At 39.6% G+C, this 15,659-nt stretch overlaps 1 long non-coding RNA gene across 1 annotated transcript; it reads left to right on the forward strand.

Moving 5' to 3' along the window:
* The first annotated feature begins 4,924 nt into the window (after window positions 1-4,924).
* On the forward strand, window positions 4,925-14,357 carry LOC139594685 (uncharacterized). The gene is made up of 3 exons (XR_011680731.1): window positions 4,925-5,030; window positions 12,323-12,442; window positions 14,277-14,357. It is a non-coding gene; the product is annotated as an uncharacterized lncRNA (long non-coding RNA).
* Window positions 14,358-15,659: the final 1,302 nt, after the last annotated feature.

Below are 15,659 nucleotides of genomic sequence, written 5' to 3' on the forward strand. Positions count from 1 at the left end.
GGAATATTTCCCAGTAACTTTAGTAAAATTGTACATTTTGCCATACAGGAATATGGGGGATGCAGGGGACAGTTTTCCTGCACTTTTCACACTCTGGGCTCAGTGCCCACTGGTGAATGTTTACAGGAACAGTTCCTTAGAGCAGGATGTCACCCCAGCTGTTCCATGATCTACCTTGTGGTTTCATCAATGGTTTAAAGTGTAGGGCACTGAAGGATCTTTCAGTGAGAGCCACTGTTCCAAGAATAAACTTTATTTTAAATTCCCCTTCTTTTCTACTACAAACTGTCTTGATTAGGAAGGATTTTTAACTAAAATATATAATTTTCCAGTCACATAAAGGAACGCACCAAGAAAATGTCACTCAATCAAGATGAGATGTCAGGATTAGTTTTCTAACTCAAACTGTGAAATGAATCCTCAATGAAATCCAGATTGAACATAGCATTTGCCTGCTAATGCTAGAGGTACTCTTCTTTATGTACTTTATTAATGTTGAAGTCTCATTTATTTATGCTGGTGTGTGGTTTACTTGGTATGTTATTCCATGTATGCTGGCAGTGTTTTACCCTAATCATTCTACACATCCACTGGTTAGTGCTAAGTCATCCAGCTTTCTGCAGGTGGCTCATTTTGTGCATAAACTTATGCTCTGAAGTGCTCATGCTTGTTCCCTCAGAGCCCTCCAATGTTCTTACTCCCCCATGGTCAGAATGTTGTTGCCATACTTAGAGAAAAGCAAGCGTGTTTTGGCAGGAAAATTATTATTATTTTAGGTGTGTAACTCTAATTTAATAAGACAGAAAGAGGAAGGTGCATGCTCTCCTCACACATCCCCACGTGCTCAGCAGGGAACTGGCTCTTTCCTCCTGCTGTGCTGAGGGTGAGTAAAGCAGAGAGAATTCCCCACCACCCTGAGATGGCTCCTGCTCACCACAAGGCTTCAAACTGAAGCTGGAGGGGAAGGGAGGTTGGATTTCTGGGAAGGTTTCAAAGAGTTGAGCTCCTTTTCTCAGTGCTTCTGAGGAATAGCAATCAGTAAATTAGCAATGTTAGTCATGCTAGTAACAAAAAAATCCAAGAAAGTAGAATTTACATCCCCAGTGTATGGGTGGAGGCACAGACTGGGAGATGGGTTAAGTGAATTCCCACCTGCTGAAGCTGGAAATTGTGTCCAGCTCTCTTGTACTCAAATCCTACTCCATGAGGCCTCTCACTTTTGCTCCTTTTGAAAATAGTGATTTTATGAGCCATCATTAGCTTTTCTGTGCTTTCATTGCCATGACAGAGTTCCCTGGAAATGCTTTGTAGCCTTCCATGCCTGGCCAGCTCTTTACAGCCCTGGACATATTGAAGCAGAGCTTTGAAGGAGACCTGCTTAGACAAACTGTATGAACTCTGGAAACAATGGAAAGAGCTTCCAGCTTGGCTTCTCTGCCCCTGAAATCTCCTGGAGCTTCTTACCCTGAGCTGGCTCGGCAGCTTTTGAGAAAAGATGCTGCTCCCTCTATTCTTCCTGACCCATTGATTTCTGGAAGGAATTTTTTAAAAAGGAATTAAAAAAGCATGTAATCATAAAATGCAAATATTAAATAGCTACAATCCTCCCCTCGCAGAGGTCACTTCTTGAATGGGAAAGTAGAGAAAATCACTGTATCTAAGGAAAAAACTGCTCCCTAAGGAAGCACTGAGAAGAGATCTCTATAACTAAGCATGAAATGAAGGGGAAACAATCTCCATAAGATGAGAGTGGCTCCTGCCAGCTTTCCACAGTGCTCTCCCTCCCTGTAACCTGTTGTGTTTCCCAGCATCCACAGAAACCAAAGCTCAGCTGTGCTTTCCCTGAGGTCTGCAGGGGACTGGTTGTTTTTCAGAGCACAAAGACCTAGTTCATTTAGCTTTTGGGGGCTGCCACTCATATATTCAGAAGAGAACACCTGTATATCTCTGCAGGATCACCTTGTTTCATTACTGCTGCAGCACAGTGAGACTGCACCTCAGATCACTCCCAGGCAAATCTGGCTTTTGTTCCACATAAAAGTCAGGTCTCCCAGAAACCACAGCTCAGTTTAGGAACATACTCAGGGACTGTGGCCTCTTACAAAGCAAGGAAGGCAGAGAATAGTTCCACTAAATCAGAACAAAACAAACAAAAAACCTTTCTCTGCAAACCCAGTGCAATAAGCCTCAAGGCTTCAGTAACTTGTGCTCCTCTCAATTGTGTGTGACTTTGTTAGAGGATCATTAGTTAAGGCTAATGAGGGCTTGCCTACACACTCTCATCTCCATAACTTACACACCAGCACTTGTCTCAGAGCATTACAGTGACATTCCATCAGCCAACAGAGCCAACTGTGATGTGTTAGACTGCAAAACAAAAACAATGTGGAGTTAGGATGGATATGGGGAGGTGAAAATTGTTGGACTCTGATCTCTTGTATTTCCTTCTGAGAGGATTCTGCTCAAATCAAGACCCCTCTAAACTCTTTGCTGTGTCTTTGTATTCAAAACTACCATGCAGAGCAGGCTGGATTTTGTGGCTGGGTGTTAACATTCTCTGTCAATTCCCTTGAGCATTGAAGGAGTTGTCAAAACTATTTAAACTCAAGGTAAAGCACAAGTGACAAAGTCACACCCCTAAGTTCCAATAGGGAGAGGTGTAACATTAACTCCAATGGAAGAGGGCAGGGACTGTAAACTGAGGAAGTGCTTAAATGCTCTTATGGATCACTGCCTCCTTCTGCCCTGTTCTACATCAAACTGGAGCACTTGAATTGAACAGCAAAGACAGACAATGTAGCCATAATTCATGGCCAGACAGTGCAAATTTAACTAAGACACCCCCAGCTTTGAGTTGAGTCAGTGTTGGCAGCTTAAATTGAGCCAGGGATGATTTTGTAGCTTTGTCTGTGTGCTGCAGTCAGCCCTGGGGAGGGTCTCTCAGAGAGATTATTGGAATATGTTGATATGATAGGTTATTCAAAAGAGATCCTGGAGTAACTGGAGCCTCTCTGAGTTCTGGTGTTGCAGGAGAGGCAGTGAGGCTGGGGCACAGAAAGTGCTGGGAGGGTGGTCAGGAGCAGGGACTGATGCTGAAAGCCCTGACTGGCACCAGCATTCAAAAGCCTGCTCATAACTAACTCCCAACAGGAAGCTTCCCATGCCACAGGGCAAAGATCAACCTCAAGAAAAGTTTAAAGGACCAGAGATAAGAAAGTAATGAAATATTTTGTCACTTCTCTCGTGTTGTTCTGTAAATGATAGAGAAGTTGTATAAATGCATTATTTTGCTAAGTATTTTGATGTTTTATAATTATTTTTTCAGATGAGGCTGTTTGATAGATGCAGTCTCTGGATGTGCTGCAATTGTTATCAAACAGAAAAAAGTCAATTCCTAAGTAAGGATTCTTTGGGCCATACAAACCACAGAAGTAAACGTTATTGGGGTCAACTTTGGTTGTCTTTTCAATGATGTTCATGCAGGGGCTTTGGGCAGGGGTTTATTTCAGAATCCTTTGTGAAAATAAAAAAGCAAACTCAAGAAAATAACAGGTTATATGGAAGTTCAATCACAAGGGAATAGCTAAAAGAGTTGAAGAGTTCTTTTAAGCTCTCCAAGATTATAGTGGAGTTATAAAGAGGAGGATTGGACTGACCTCAAATAGAGTAAGGTAAAACTCCTCAAGAACAAAAGTAATATTTTTCATCTTCAGAAAGCTGAATGTGCACATAGGACACTTCTGCTCTTTCTTTAAACATTGGTTATGAAAAAAACACATTCATATATAGACAGTATGAGATCTACTGATAAAATCAACAAAAGCAATTTGGCACCTATTGCAAAGAACAAGCCTGACATTCAAATGAATGCCCAGACAGTAGGTTGAAGAGAATAGGTAGATGCTTATATCCATTGCCTGCTGTTTTCCTTCTCCCCTGTCTTTTAGAGCAGTCAGAGTTGGAATAGAAGAGGAAAGATTTTCTTCTTTTGGAAATGACTAAAAAGTTAACTCTTTTCACTTTATGGAAATTAGGGATGCCATATCTTCTTTTATAGTTATCATCATCCATTTTTATTTTCATCTCTAGTGCAATGCTTTGAGAATAGTTGGAATAAATAGAGTAAAACTTCAAGGAAAAGAAAAGGTCATTCTGTAGAAACAAATATCAAAAATAGGTCAGTAGCCTGTATCATAAACCCTTCTTTATGCTGCTCTGGTAGTGATAAAGGTTATTTGAGACCCAGAAGAATCCCAAAGGTTACCCCTTTGGAAAAATACCCATCACCACTGGATCAATATTGTTCCACGGCATTGTGTGGAAACCAGATTATTCAAAAAATAATGGAGCATGGAAAGGAGGTGAGCAGCAACCTACAAAGCATTGAGGACAAAGCTGGCCCTGCAGGCTCCAGGGCCAGCTGTGGAGGCTGTGGCACAGCAGCCTGGGCAGGCAGCTCTGAGCCCCTGCCTCCTGCTGGAGCCTCAGTCCTGCAGCCTTGGCAAACTGCTCTGCTGCTAACACACAAACTTCCTTGGACACTTTTATATTTGGATTAAAGCTTTTTGCCCCTCTCAGCCTGCGGAGCTGCAAGAAATACACAGTTAAATTCTAAAATACATGGGGAAAACAATCCATCCTTCTAAGAAGTTTTTGTGTCTCTAGAATGCTGAGGTTGCCAGGCTGGTTGTGCAGTAGAGCAGAGAAACTGCTTCTCTGGTTTTGGGCAGGTGGTCTGTGAAATTTCTCTTACTGCGTTTCCCCCCTTCCAAAACAGGTCTTGTTTAAAGTCAGTAGCTTTTTGTAGTACATGTCTGCAATGTACTGTGCCTGTCTTAATGTGAAAATTTCAGTCTTTATAGAGGTGGGCTGCAAGCCTGCTTAGGTAGAAATCCATGACTATTCTGTGTTTTGTTTCCTTCAGTACTCCACTGGGAAGTTAGAGAGCATCACATCTGAAGAGATTTGGCCTCTCAGAAATGCAGCCCAGCTTCTGATCAGACTGAGATGAGTGGGCAGGCCCCAGCCAGGTAAGGACAGCTGTCAGTGTGCACCTGCAGAGACCCAGCAAAACCAAGTTCATGTCTGCTGCACAACAGTTACTGCTCAGCATGGTTTGCCATTTATCCAGAAATATGCATAACACTCCTGGGGAAGTGTCACTGAGTGAGATGGAAGGGCTAAAAACCCATTAGTGCCCTAGTAAATCTACTCTGAAGACAGTAAGGGCTAATCAGATCTATTGAGGTCTACAATATTGCCCTGGGCAGATGATTTACAGTGCCTTCAAGTGCCAGTGCAGATCATTGCAACTGCCCAGGGGTCATGGGGGCACAGCCCTGGTTGCTCAGTTTGCAGAACAGTGGCAATTGAATTCTTGGTTTCACTCATAGCCAGAGCTTTTTCATTTGACTTGTACTTATTTTCTTTTCCAAACTTTAATAACATGAGTTAATCACACAAGTCAGATTTCTGACTGCTCTGTTCAAGAAGGACCAAAGGGTGAAGTCTGAGCTGTAATCTGAGCAGAGCTCAGTTTCAAGCATCAGAATAAATCTCTCTGTGCACCTGAGCTTAACCCATGATCCTTTTCCTCCTGTGCCAAACCCACCATCCCTCCCACATCGATCAGGAGCCTTTGAATGGCTGTGCAAAGCCCACTGGTGTCATGCATGTCTCTGCAGCCACTCACTCTCAAACACAGAATAGCTGTAGATGGGAAGTGTCTGTGCTGAATACAGCTTGGACCCTGGGCCTGATGGTGCAGGGTGAGATTCTGGTGCTGCCACACTGAGACCTGGGAACAGTGATGGCTCTGGGGACCTCCCTGCTCGCCCAGACACAGCTCCCCTGGCACTGCCTCAGCCCCAGGCTGCTGCTAAAGCCCCTGCTAAACAAGCCAGCCTCTGCTATGAGCAGGATCTGTCCTCTTGTTACAAGACACAGAGGAAAATGCTGTGACTCACTCTGGGCTCAGGGTCCTGACATGCCTTTGTATTGTCATTGCTGTTGCAAAAATCAGCTCTTCTTTTTCAGACTGCATTAGCAGCAGTGTGATGCTTTGGCACTCCCACTGCTGAGCAAAGATTATTGCAGCCAGTGTTAAATCAAGGGGTGCATTATAGTGGAAAATTGTTATTTTGCATAAATAACCTTCTTGAACCTTCCCATGTCAGTCTCCAGTCTGTTTCTGGGACAGAGATGCTGTGTTTTTCCTCACGGCAAAAATCACATAAGTAATGAAGGCAAACTGGGAGCAGGCTGACATAAGAGTCAGATTTCTGATTCTGGGGCCTTTATCCACTCATGGGGAAAATTGCTGTTCTTCTTTCAGCATTGTGCAAAATAAGAGTTTGTTTACAGATAAAGAAATAACACAAGGGTGCAGTGGAATGAACATAAAACTTCACATACTGACTCTCTTTGCTTACTCAGGAAGAGTAGGTAGTTTTATGTAATTCTGAAGTTCTTTTATGTATGTTTTGTTACTCAGTAGGGGCAATATTTTTTCCTTGTTTTGTTGTTTTAAGGTGAGAACTCTCCTATAGGCTTTTATGTTTGATTCCTCTTAAAGAAAGATGGAATTTTATGTGGTAAACATTTTTTCTCACCATTTCTTCTTGGCTAGGCTTTTTAATAAAGTCTCTGTCCAAGAGCCAAGGGTAAATTTGAAACACTGGCTTCAGTGCTGATGGCTGAAGCTGCTAAAGCAGTGGATATCCCAATGGCACATGCATATCATATTCTGGTTTAAACCTCTGAATACATGAGCTTCTTTTTGCCCCCTCCAAAAAGGTGTAGCTGGCCCATGGAGTTCTGTCCTGCAGCTGCTCTTGCTGCCAGTTTCTCGTGTAGTAAAGTATTGGATTCCAGTGGTGCTGTGAACTTCATCACTTGTGAAAAGCATTTCTGCACATGCAGGACTGTAAAGTGACACTTGCCAGGTGGTTCCTGTGCTCAAGCACATCTGCTTTGCCTCTCACAACTTTTAATTGTAAATGCTCCTGGTGCTGGGCTTGAGTCTCCTCCTTACTTTCACCATTGAATAATGTGTGAAATCTCTGTAGTCTGCTCTGAATTGTCACCCAGTCTCAGTGATCTGTAGACAGTCAGAGAGGAATTTCACACTCTTTGGTGTATGGTCTGTGATCTCAGGTAAGAAAATATTACCAAGCCAAATACACTATCTCTTCTTTAATAGATGATTCTCCTTGGTTTATATAAAAAAATATTTTTTACCACATAAAACTTGATGGAAAAAATTAAATGGAAGTAGTTAATTTGTAGACCCATTTCAGATCTTGAAAATTTCAAGGCAATTTTGTTTAAAATGCCAAAATATTTTTAATGTGCTGTTTTAGAAGTATCAGAGGTCCTTGGAAATATCCTTTCATAGAATGTGGCCTTCTAAATGTTTAATTTAACAGCTGATAATAGGATTCAGGCTCTTCAGGCTGAGAGCTTTCAGAAGTTTATTCAGCTTGTTTATCTAGATAGAGCAGGGACAGAGCATGTAATTGAATAAACAATGGTTTAATTAATTTTTCAGTTTTGCAGTACAGCTCACTTGTACATGTGAGTGACAGCCTCTTTGGCAGGTGCCGCTTTCACATCACAAAGCAATGCTCCACCAAAGAAACCAAAAATGGGGTTTTTCAGTCCCCATCTCCATTTTACTTCTGAACAAAGTAGTAAAAACTTTCTATGTTTTTTGGGGTTTTTTTAAGTTGATACAGAAATACTGGTTTGAAAGAAGTTTGTCTTCCCCTTCACCATGAGCCCTTTCCTGGGGTCAGGCTGCCCAGACCTGTGTGCAGCCTTTCCAGCAGCTCCCAGGGAGCATGGGCTCAGTGCAGCCCAGGCTGCCCAGAATGTCCTGGGCTGTGGGTGGACACTGACAGGCTCTGCTTGTGCTGGCAGGGTCACAGGAAGGGCCACAGAAGCTTTGTTTGCTTTCTCCCTTCTGAACACAGGGCTGGGAATAAGAGTTTGGCCATCCCTGCTCCTAATATGCAGTTTCCAGCTTTGGGGTTGTACTTTTGGCTCGGTTTTTTTGCTTGTTTGTTTTGACTCTTTCTACTGAAGCAAACAGAGCGTTTGTAAAGTGCAGACACATTTTGAAAAACCACAATAAAACGAAAGAAAATCACAATAATTAAAAAGACTGAGTAAAGGTCAAAGATAGAGTTGGTAAAAGTCATCACTCAAACTTGCTCTGTAGTTTTTCTCTGCTGCATCACAGCTCCTCAGCCTTTTGCTGGGCACTGCCAGTCCTGTTTGTTTGATTGTCTTCAAGTCTTCATCTTTTTTTAGAAGTCCTGAGCCCACAGCTGCATGAAGAAGGAAAAAACCAGACAAACATTAGGATTTCTTATCAAACACAATGGTTTTTTTGAACCTCAGATAGGCTGAGGTTATCAAGGAATCTGAGAGCTTAAAAGCTCCAGTTTTTCTCAGATTTGTCTTACAGTGCCATTTTTAGGATCCTGATATTTTTACCATTTTTAATTAGTTCTTTGACCATGATTTCAGAGAAAAAGGCAAGCATGAAATTATTGAGGAACTGCATTTGCTGACATAGGCAGTATGACTAGAGGATCATGGAGCTAATTTGGTTGCTGGCATGAAAAGTTCTCATTCAGAATATTTTATGTATCTATAACAATGTGTTTACATTGCCCTTTTTACTTTTAAGCTCCATTGATACTGAAATACAGCAGAGATCTATCTGCAAGGAGAATTTGGATGAGTTTATTGAAATAAGAAAGGCACCAGCAAAGAGTTCTTAATTCTGATCAGCCCAAGCATATGGGAGAAAGCTGATTACATCCTCTGGTAGCATCTGTAGATCATATAGATTGAAACAAGCAGCTCAGGATCTTTTGTAAGGAATTAGAATAACAGTGGGTGTATAATATCCTAATCAAGTTTAAGTCTCCAAGAAAAGTGTTTTCTGGCCTGCACCAATCTGAACAATAATCAACTAATACAGCAACTAATCACTGCCTTAGTAAGTTCTGCAGAAGAGAAAAGTGACAGAGAGATCCTCTCATCTTCCTCCAGAGCCAGAAAGTTTGGGAAGCATGAGCATGAGGAGACATCCATTGAGGTGCAGCAGCAGCCAGAGGCTGGGAAATTGAGGGAAAAGTTGGCACGAAGCAGAAAAGTCAAAATGCAGACTCAGCAAGCAAGAAGTTAAAAGTGAAAAATGGACTCCTCCTACCCCATGGCTGATACAGAGCTGGCAGTGGAAGCTCTTGAAGCATTGGCTGGCTCTCTGGTGGGAAGGCTGTGTCCTCTCCACCCTGTACTCACTGGGACAGCCCTTGGCATTTGCTGGAATGTGCTTTGTGCTAATAGAGCTGTCTCTGGCCTGGTTGTGTCTGCAGTAGGAAGTTTCTTAAAAAGAAAAAAATGCAAAACCAAGAAACAGCAAAACCAACAACTAAAACCCACAATAACAGGATTTAAAAAACAAAACCAAATAAGTTTATAGTAGCAGACTGGCTGTTAACCTTTTATGTACACAGAATGTTATTTATTTTTGAAATGTGGCACTAAATTCTGGATTTATTCATGAATGCTCTGAGAAATTTGCTTTCATTTTATTACAGGACAGGAGATCCCACAACTCTGTGATCTTTTCTTTCACTTTCTGCCTTAGTTTGAAAGATTTTTTTTTGCCTAGTCCCTCTGCATTACATTTCTTGGCTTTTTACAGAAGTAATATTTCTGTGCTCCAAACTCTTCTCACATTAATATAACTAAATCCATATGTCCAGTTCATACAACTGAACATGAATCTCTGGCAGAAGATCTCTTGAAATCTGACTACCACTTTGGCATTTTTCATCCCATGCAGTTTTTTATGAGATTTTTACCCATGCAGTTTGGCAATTGGAAATCAAAGCACTTTCTTTGCTACTGTATACCTTAAATAATTTTTAAAGACTTTGTTCCCAGTTTTTGCATTCAAAGCAGAGTGACCTAAAAATTTGCTGTTTGGTTTTCCCAATCCTTCCTGTTTTTTAAAGACAAGGTAAAAATTTATAGAAATTTCTCTCAAAAGGTGTTGAAACTCCAGCCTAATGGTCCTCTGTCCTAGTCCAGTTTCTTTGAAAGATAGGTTGGATGAGGAGCTTTTACTTGGTTGCAGATGTTGGTCTTTTACTCTTGTTTGCAAGGCTGCCTGAGAGCTGAAGCAGTGGGAGCAGTGGGTTGTGGGTTGTGTTTTTCCACCACATTTCAAAGCAGCTCATCCTCTCCATCAAAAGTAGCTGTGCCAGTTTTCTGTGCTTGATTTAGACAGGAAAAGTCACAACAGCATTCAAGCTTCTGCAACAGTCAAAGTCTTTTCAGTTTCCTTATCTGAATGCTGCCATTTTGGTTTATATGCCTGGGAAATGAAGCTCTGTTTTCTTGAGTCCTTGTTCTGTGACCAAACTCTGTAAATGAAAAAGATTAAACACTAAAAGACATGTGCACAATGTGCTTCTACTGCACTGAGCCCCAAAAAAAGAAAAAAATTAAGCTGTAAAAGCTGTCTGAGCTACCAAAAGGAGTTGTGAGGAAGTATGAGTGTTTCCAAAGATATTTGGAGAGAATATGTGTTTATATAGGAAATTTATTCCAAACAAAGGCAATTTGTCTTGTCTGAAGATTCACATGGTTGGTAATGCAATTGAATTAGAAAAAAACAAGAACAGGATGCTCAAAAATTCTTACATGTTTAAAAACAACACAAGACACTTCCTATTTTAAAGCAAGATTTAATTGCTCTCTCTAAAATGCCCTGGCAGGACAACCATTTTCTCACTGGCAGGTAACAGCAGTTCCAAAAAATGTGCTTTCTCCAGTGTAGCTGTAGGAAGTGTCGCTGCCTAGAAACTAGCAGAGTCATTAATCAAAACAAAAAGAACCAACTGTTATATAAAGCAGTAATTTTACTAGGCAAGTACTTTGAGTCTGCTTAAATCAGATGATCAGAACATATTACCCAGTTCTTGGTTTATTGTCTCCATAAAAACGTGGAAGAATGCATGTCTACTCCAGTTGGTTATTTTTCCAGGCTCAAGTATTCTGCAAGTGATTTGGTGGTGCTGGGAGGGGTGGATTTGTTTGTTTATTTGTTGGATGGTTGGTTGGTTCATTGCTTTGTTGGGTTTTTTAATCTTTCTGGTTCCTGCCACATTTTTTACCCTATTGGTAAAGATTGGCTTCTTGCTGTGGGGGTTCAAGCAGCCACATTGTCCTCCCTGACTGCACCATGGCTGAAAAGGAGTGAACTCCAGCCAGAAATCTCACTTGGGGTGTTGTTATCATTGGGTAATGTGGAAATGTTCAGGATAACCTGAAGTACTCTAAGCCTAAGTAATGGGTTGAAAGCAAGCAGAAAGAAATTTATGCTGATCCTTAGGGAAAACCTCTCTTCATATTCCATCCTGTTGGATTATATAAAAAGTCACTGGGGAGCAGAGAGGTGCTTGGAGTTGCTGTGGACTGAAATTTGAGGTTCACTTGCAGAAAGCTGTTTTGCCAGGAGAAGGAACTCGTCTGATCTAAGCTTAACCTCACCAGTTACTGCAAATGTTCTGATTCCATGGGCCTTGCTGAGCACTGGTAACTTTCTCAGTTTGTGTCCAAGTGTCTGCTGTGTCTCCTTTCAAATCAGCACTGAGAATCCCTATTCACTGGGGACAATTCTGGAAAATATTAATTGAGCTCAGAGACATTTCAGAGACTAAGGCAACAATGTGCTGTCTCAGCAAGTATAAAAATTATACAGATCTTTCTTAAGCAGAGGCCTGTAATTGGAGCTGAAGCAAATTTTCTCCTAACTTAGAGTAAGTGGGGAAGAAGAAATAATTTAGTTAGAAACCTGAGTCTTAAGAAGAAATTATTTGGTTAGAAATAATTCAACTATTTACTTTGGGGTTTAATTCCCTTTCAGAGAGGCTGTGCAAAAAAAAAAAAAAAAAAAAAAGGAAATGGATTAATGGAAAATAAAGTGAAATTCAGATATGGTGTTGTATAAAGTTTAATATTAATATACTAAATTTAAATGTATCCTATTTAAATGTATGGACTATTTATTGGTTCCAGTAAGCTGCTTCTTCCATCTCTGTTATGCTCAATTTTCTTTTGCTCTCTTGCTACCCCTCTTTTACAGGAACCACTTTTTAAATAATATGCCAGTTCACTTGTGACTCCTGCGCTCCGAAATAGTTGACGATTTACAAAACCATGTCTTACTTTTCTACCCCTTCATATTGTTTCAGAAGCTGAAAAAGTATTTTCTAATTTCATTTTCAATTATTTTTAGGCTAAAGGAGTGACTGAGCACAGATTACCTCCTCGTGGTCCTCCCACAGGCAAAGTACCCCTGGCAAAAAGAGAATGCACAAAATTCCTTCACTGTACAGAGATCTTTGTGTCTGCAAAGGTATTATAAGAAGTTTTTAAATATTAAAGAATGTGAGATTTTTCTTGTATAGAATCTGCGCAGCTAGAGCATTATAAAAAAGAATTTATAAGGCTGTCTGCTCATTTGCTTGACAAAACCAACAGAAACACCCAAAAAAAAGAGGTTGCTGGATTCAGTGAGCATCCCCATGTCCTTGGTAAGCTGCCTGGCCCATAAAAGAGCCTTTCTGTGGCATTCTAGTGAATGATACCTTGCATTACACCCTGGTTAGAGTGAATTTTTTTGGGATGTTCTTTTGGAAAAGTGAGGTGGCAATGAAGCAAGAAGCTGGTAGATGTTTTTGACAGTACCTTGCTTTTATTGTCATAGAGATTTTTCTTATGAACCAATGCAGGTCACTTGCACAGAAGTAAGTTTCCTTCTTGACTCTTTGAGGTTCATTTATTTACTTTTTTGTAAGTAAAAAAAAGCAAAAAAGTAAAAGCAGCAGAGAGAAATCATGAATGTGATACTTTCCATTTTGTATTTGGTCATAAATAGTCCTAAATCAAGTTGTTGGTTAAAGCAGATATGTTTTTATGTAATAAAATTAGACTTTGTTGAAGCTGATGGGTTGAAAACCTGCCTTCACCTGTCCCTGTTTGCCATCATCTTTGTTCAGCATTTGGAAACCAATGGCCTCCAAGAGTCCTTAGAAATCCCCCTGTGAGATGTAGGAAGCAGCCAAGTGTCACTCCTGGTCTGTGGCTTGTGCAGCTCCTCAAATCCCACAGATGTGATTTGAGCTGCTCTGAACCTGCTTTTACACAGCACCTGCTGTGAGGAAGCCAAACTGTCCTCTTCTAAAGTCTTGAATTCATAAAAGACACAACTGGTATAAAGCCACCTTGTCTTGTTCAGCCTTAGGCTAAATCCAGCTCACCATGGCCAAGCTCTCTCACTGTATCTAAAAAATGCTGCAATTAATAACTTGAAGTATTTCCTGAATACTTTAAGATATTATTTTCCAGTATATTAAGAAGTGGTTTTTATTTTTAGTTTAAAGCCTGCTAAACAATGTCACAGTGTAAGCTAATGTGGTGAATAAAAATCATTCCACATCTGAACTGTGCTTGACTGATCAAAAAATCAGTGACAAATCACTTTAGCCTGAATTCACAAAGAATACAGACTGGAATTTTCAGTCAGCTGGTACTCAGCAAGCTCTGTAGTTTCCTCTGAGCTGTGACATTGGCTTAGATTAATATTCTATGGCCATTTATTCATCACCAAGAATTAAAAATGGTTTGTTATTCAAATAAAAAAATGTAACAATACACTATAACTGTCAGTTCAGTAGCTTCCCAGCCCATTTCTAAATTAACTGGTTTAACAAAATTAATTTTCTTCCTGGAGAGAATGGACAGGAAAACAAAATAAAACAAAATAAAACCAAATAAACAAATAAAAGCCACAAGAGTCCCTCAGAGCTCTTTAGAGTTATGAAGCCAATTTGCAGAAGCATTGAATGCATCTGCACAATGAAAGGGATGGGAATAAAAACCCCAGGGTGTAACACCAGGACTTGTTGACTCAAATCAGAATTCTGACACTGGATCAAAATGCATAGTTAAGTGTTAAATAGATTTAAACAGGTAATTACCTGCACCAAAATATGTCATTTGATATTAAATCCTCTGAAGAGTTCTTCCTTATTTTTATTAATACAACCTGAAAAGATTCCAGCTCTGCAATGCTGGTGTTGTCAATAACCTCCTTCCAAATCATGATAAAATTATTTTCATAGGAATCAAAAGATTATCCTGAAAATAGCATTTAATTAAATAGCATTTAATTTTTTTTTCTCTTTCAGCATTCCTTCTGTAATTGCCTTGTTCCCTCATTAGTTATGCAGGAATTTCAGTCCAAGATGCTCTGGTGAGGCTTCAGTGGCACTTGGAAAAGTGTTGGCATTCCCATACATCACCAAGTACTCGTCACCAATGCATTCCCATTTCTCATCATTCTAAGAATTTCTGAAAGTCTAGGAAATAATCTTTATCTCATTGCAGTTTATTTGGATATTTATCATCATAAAGTTTAGGAGATTAATCATTTGTGCAATAAAATTCATCTTTGTAAATACATTCTATTGCACAGGCTATTTTTTCTATATCAGAGGAATTAACCTCTACTACCAAAATCCACCATAAACTGTAAAAATTAAAGAGGACACTAAAACCATAGTCCTTAAAAGGATACAAATCAATTTAAAATTAAAAATAAGCTTTCTAGTTAGGCTGTTTATTGCCTTTCACATTAAAAGTTTATGGGATAATAAAAATGTCAGTTATTTCTGCACATCTGATCATCAAGTTGCAAACATACCCATTAGTTAAAAGAATGAAGTTCAAAGGAAACATCCATTTTGAGTGACCAAACCATCTAAAATTCAAAAATATTTGAAATTAATGACGCAGAAAAAATTGTATTTCAAACAAGTCTATAAAATTTAATATAATCTCAATGTAAGTGGGTTTTGATCTACTATTAGATTAAAAATTGTTATCTTCAATTAGAGATCTCCACTAGCAGATTTTATAACAAGTCTTTCACAAAAATACTCTTGATTCAGAGTAATTAATCTTCTTGAGTCACAAGTAGCAAGTATCTGAAAAGTGATATAAAATCATTGTTAGTAAAATTTGCAAATGAAAAAAAAAACAAATAAAGTAGCAATTAGGAATTGTGCTGGGTCAGCCTTGCAGCCCAGCTTGGGTGAGCAAGCATGCTTGGTGTAATAGAACAAATTAGGACTAAAAACTCAAGTTTGTATATTCCATAGCAGTTTGCTAAATTCAACTGTCTTTGGGCACATGGTGTCTCCTGTAAAATTTTTCTTTGGTCTTAGGTGTTGTTGTTTTAGCTGTCCTGCAATTTTATTTGAGTCTGGGAATTTAAAAGCCTCAAAAAAATTAAAATAAGTAAGGGTGTTTTTCCCATCAAAATGCAAAAAGTGGGAGTTTCACAAGGTTAAAACATGAAGCCAAAATCAGAACTGTTTTCCTAAGCCATGAGGATCTGAAACTTGTGATGTGATTCACACCATATCCACTTCTTTTTCAAACTAGATGAGTTTTCAGAAATCTTGTATTTATTATATACTTTCTGTAATTCTAATATTCAGCCTTTAACCTTGTTCTTGTTAAAACATTGTGTTGTTGCAGAATTGCACTTGGTGATGACTCACCCTCAC

This window comes from Agelaius tricolor, unplaced genomic scaffold, assembly GCF_023055355.1.
Source record: "Agelaius tricolor isolate 1412-34295 unplaced genomic scaffold, bAgeTri1.0.p SCAF_12, whole genome shotgun sequence".
In the NCBI taxonomy this organism is placed as follows: domain Eukaryota; kingdom Metazoa; phylum Chordata; class Aves; order Passeriformes; family Icteridae; genus Agelaius; species Agelaius tricolor.